A 5551-nucleotide genomic window follows, 5' to 3' on the forward strand; every position below is an offset into this window, starting at 1 on the left:
GGCACCGTGTGCAGCTTCAAACCACTGCAGTCAGATAGAATTTCTGCCCTGTGCTTACTCATTTCCCTTCCCAGTCCAAGACAAAATGATTTCCAGCAGGCTAAACACTTGAGAAGGCCTAAAACTGACATTTAAAGGGCATGCCAACCCATCTTTCTCCTTCTCAGAAATGTTATTTAGCACTAATCAAAAACGACCAAATTAAATGATTGGCAATTCAATTTTGAGCTTATAATAGTTACCACCTCTCTGTGTGTGTGTGATACCTGAAATTATCATTCTCTTCATACCTTTTGTGCTTTACCTCGGTTGCCATCTGATAACTTTTTAAGTTCCGACCTTCTATCTGAGATGTGATGTGTATGTGTGCACAGGTGTGCGTGTGGTTTATCTTTTAAAAAAATGCAGGTGTCATGATCTTTCTCTCAACACAAAAAGTTCAAAGTAATCTATTGATCTTGTGTCTAGTGTTTTGATAGGATCCAGCACTTGATCAACACTGTGCTGGGCTTTTATCTCTTTAGTTATAAATACAGCAAGTCTACAGTATCTGTTTTTCTGCAGGTAGCCTCTGTTCAAATAGAAGAACTGGCAGATGAAGGGTTACAAACAAGCGTTTGTTTGGATTGTCTTTATTTAGTGACTGAAATATTTTATGATGAGTGTAACAGTTGGGTTCTGTAAGTATAAATCCCATTATTATTTTCTATAGCCAATTTTGTTATGATAACTTGTAAACCTTTAAAAACAGACCTATTGTGAGCTCCTTGGTTTTTAATCGATGGTAAATGCCTCTGCTCAATCCATCAGTCCGAGTTGGCCATTTCTAGTTGTAAACAGTATAAGCAGCCACTTATGGCCCCCTAGCCACCAGGGGGGCCCTCAAAGCATGGTCCTTTATTTTATTCGTTTATTTTTAAATATACTAAAAGTGAGTAGACTCAGGCAGCTGTTAAGGCTCAATTAGACAGTTATAGCGGGCCCCCTTGTGGCCAGAGAGGGAAGGGAGAATATAAATGCAAGGAGTGAGTTGTAGTTAGATGTGACACCTACAAGTTAGGAGCAGATAAAGAAAAAGATTAAAAAGGAAGTGGAGGAGAAATGTAGCTAAACCACTGGTAAGAAATGAATGTACGCCAGTTACCTGGCTAGATGGTGTTTTGTCATTGCCGTGCATTAAATTGCAACAATTTGTTAGAAAATGTTTTGCAGTTGTGTCCTGTTTTTCAAAGGTACATGTTTTCATACATTTCTGCTGGCTATATAACTAAAGTGTAGACAACAGACATAGCTAGCCAAGATTAGCTCACAGACTTTGCTATCTTTGTTTCAGTTAGTTAGCTAGCTGACGGAAGTTGCAGTACTGGAGATGATTCAATCATCAAAAAGCACATTTGTCTTGTCTGCATTATTTTCAGGTACTGAAATATTTAGGGGCACAAAAGGCAGCTGGGGATTCAGATACACAAATTCCTTGTAAATAGCCATTTTGTATGTAATCATTACAAGTAGGGTTTTGCTTAGGCCCCTATATGCTCAGAAATTGCCCTGTTTAACTTGCCCTGAAAAACTACACTATCCATGATCCTGAAGAGAAAAATCCACCAATTGGAGAATTGCTGCCAACAAAACGTGCCAATCACTGCCCACTTATACCAAACATGTCCCTCCTAGCGTTACAGTTGCCTTAGGTAAGACAGGTATTGTGCAAATATATAAATGTTTAGCTAAAGATTTGGTTATTTAGCAGTATCCAAAGCAATTTACGGTAAACTTACTACAAGGACAGTCTCCTGAGGGTATATGGGGCTGAGTGTCGATACCAGATACCACCCTCCAGCTATTCTATGATTTCGGTTACCAGCACCACCACCAGATGCTATGATTAGTGCATCATTCCAACTTAAGCACATCAAATGACAGTGAGTCAAGATATATGTTAGCGCACTGCTGAGCAAACAGCCGAGAGAAATAATATAGCAGCGAAGTCTACGCTTTCATCACAGAGGCTTTGGCTGCCTAGACTTATGAAGCAGCGTTTGTGTGTGCAATGTATTTAATATTTGATTACATCCTTTTCCCAAAAACACACCTGTACGGAGCTGTCATGAGAGAACACGCACCTGTTTTATGCCTTGTTTGGTTTATACTATATGCTAAACCCAACATTTTCCTCTAATTTCTCTTAATGAATTCCTTAAATTTTCCCCATCCACCCACTTGTTTTTTGTTTTTGTTATCTTTGTTCCAAGTGTGCAATTTGATACAATAGGTAGTTATGTGTTTGTTGTTAAGGTGGATTTGTGTTTACATCTGCAAGTGAGAGAGGCGTTTTATCACTATGAAGTGTGATACCTTATTCTCTTTGTGTGAGAGCAAGTGTATAACAGTTCAGTAAAATTTGGTGTGATAAATTGCAAGGATTGCAGGTGCTAAATGCTATTCTCTGAATATGTTTTGTTTTGGGTCTCTGCAGTTTAAGCAAAACAGTACATATATACTTTTGCCCACAACCCCAATCTACTTTGCATGTAATCACCTTTAACACTATTCTAGAGGCTTATCCAATTTGCACATGTGTTGTGTGCATGCCTGTTTATGTTTTGACATAAAAAAAAAATAAATAATTCCATTTAGTGGTTATAATACACTGATATTTTTACGTTTTCAATGAGCGCGTTCTTACATCGATTATATTTAGTAAACCAACAATGTGTAAGGTCATGTAAATGCTATAAATTCAGGGTAAGGTCATAAATGGTTTAAGTAAAAACTGATCAGCACACACAGATGTTTGCATCACTATGATTTCTCATTGAATGTTATTTAGGGTTTTAAAAGAATTGTTGGAAAGGTATTTACATGCACAGCAAGATCAGCGTAATGGCAAATCTACATGTGCCGATCGGTTTATGCTTAAACCATTTATGACCTCACTACGACAAAGGAAACCTATTTAAGGCATTTACATGACCTTACACATTGTTGTCTTAATAAGTGTTAGATCGTGCATGTAAACATGCTCATTAAAACATAAATTGAGGTTTCTTTGAGTTAATCAGAGAATCAAAAAGGGAGATTGTGAACCCCGTCTTGTTATCGAGTTTTGCTGCATAAAACAGTTTGTCAGCAGGTCTTATACAATTAAAAGTCTGTAAGGAAACTGTATGACATATTTAATCTATACAATAATGTAATGTTTGGACCTGCCTTTAGTGTACTCATGTGGAAGCACCCCGGCATGCTCATTAAGATGCATTGCTTACATTTTCTAGGATTTCCTTCTGAGAAAGCATGTTGATCTTATCTTGTAATATTAATATACAAGTGCCCTCGACTAATGAACTCTATGAAATATATTAGCCTAAACTTTTGATAGAAAAGATCCCTCACACCCCACTGCTGTGGCTTTGTCTCTGGGCCAGTGTCCTCATCTCTGCTTTGAAGAGACTATTTTGACTATTTAAAAATAAATTATTTTACAAAGTACTAGTGCTGCCAATGTGGAAAGTTATCATAACTATAAAAAACAAAACAATTTCAAAGCCATACTGACTCCATGCAAGTTATTATTTTCCGGACCTTTGCTGGGAAGGAAATGTAAAGAGCGGACCTCTTGAAGCTTTAATTTAATTCCCCTGTCTAGAATTTACTCCGAATGGTGCCTAAAAAAAACATCCAGTGAGATACAATTCTGCAGATGGAAACACCTTGTTGATGAGAGAGGTCAACGGAGAATGGACAGACTGTTTCGAGGTGATAGAAATGCTACGGTAACTCAAATAACCACTCTGTACAATTGCAGTGAGCAGAATAGCATCTCAGAATGCAAAACACGTCGAACCTTGAGAAGGATGGGCTACAAGAGCAAAAGAGACCACGTCGGGCACTTTATTAGGACCATAGTGTTTCGAATAAAGTGCTCAGTGAGTGTATGCAATCCTAGCTTTGGGTAGGATTTCTAACTTGTTCGAAATGGGTTGTGTGCAACTGTGTATGTGGGTGTGCATTCATGTGAGAGGAATTTGAAACACATAAACTCTGTGATTTCCCTGTGTCAGCTAAGAGTAGCCATGTGTTTAACAACAAAACAAATACCATGTCTACCCTCATTGTCTGTTCTCTGTGTGTGTGTGTCCTTTCCCTGCACTTTTTAAAGCTCACAAACACTCCAAGGGCTTTTACCTGAGGTAATGCTAACTTGCCAAACCAGTAAAAGAAAAATAAACAAACACACACAGGCAGGCAAGCACTGTTATTACAGAGAGTTTATGGAGACATGGTGTGTGTGTGTATGTGTGTGTGTGTGTGTGGTTTACAAGGACATACAGCATTTAGGTTACAAACTTGTAATGTACAAGGGTATTCTACTATAAATGTGGTTTATGTGGTTAAAAATGATTAGGATTTCTAATGTCCCCATAATTCAAATCACTTAAAAAATATACTAAACAATGTTTTGGGTTTTTTTTATGTAAAAATGCAGAAAGTTGTTTTGTGAGGGTTAGGGTTAGGGATAGGGGATATAATCTGTAGTTCTTTTAGTATAAAAATAATTATTTCTATGGAGAGTCCTCATGAGGATAGCTGCACCAATGTGTGTGTGTGTGTGTGTGTGTGTGTGTATGTGTGAGCGTGTATTTATCACTTTGTGGGGACCAAATGTCCCCATAAGGATAGTAAAACCCGAAATTTTTGACCTTGTGGGGACATTTTGTCGGTCCCCATGAGGAAAACAGCTTATAAATCATACTAAATTATGTTTTTTGAAAATGTAAAAATGCAGAAAGTTTTCTGTGAGGGTTAGGTTTAGGGGTAGGGTTAGGTTTAGGGGATAGAATATAAAGTTTGTACAGTATAAAAACCATTATGTCTATGGAAAGTCCCCATAAAACATGGAAACACAACATGTGTGTGTGTGTGTGTGTGTGTGTATGTGTGTGTTTGTGCGTGTGTGTGTGTGTGTGTGTGCTGTAAGTCTAGATCCACTTTTGTGTGTATTAACATGGTGGGATGACAAGTTTAGTATATACAGTGCCCTCTATGAGTATTTGGATAGTAAGACACTTTTTATCATTTTGGTTCTGTACGCCACCACAATGGATTTGAAACCCTATTGAAGCAATCAATATGTGATTGAAGGACAGACTGTAAGCTTTAATTTGCAGGGATTTACATCCAAATTGGGTGAATGGTAATTACAGCATTCTTTATACATAGAGCCCCCATTTTCAGGGGCTCAAAAGTAATTGGACAATCAACTGATAAGCTGTTTTATGACCAGGTGTGGGCTATTTCCAGGTTTATTTAATAAAAAAAATTAAGCATTTGCAAGGTCTGGAGCTGATTCCAAATGTGTAATTTACATTTGGAAGCTGTTGCTGTAAACTCTCATTATGAGGTCCAAAGAGCTGTCAATGCAAGTAAAGCTGGCCATCACTAGGCTGAACAAATTAAATCAAATCCATCAGAGAGATACCCAAAACCTTAGGAGTGGCCAAAACAACTATTTGGTACATTCCTAAACAGAAGGAGCATGCTGGGGAGCTCA

The sequence above is a fragment of the Xyrauchen texanus genome, chromosome 28 (genome assembly GCF_025860055.1).
Source record: "Xyrauchen texanus isolate HMW12.3.18 chromosome 28, RBS_HiC_50CHRs, whole genome shotgun sequence".
In the NCBI taxonomy this organism is placed as follows: Eukaryota; Metazoa; Chordata; class Actinopteri; order Cypriniformes; family Catostomidae; genus Xyrauchen; species Xyrauchen texanus.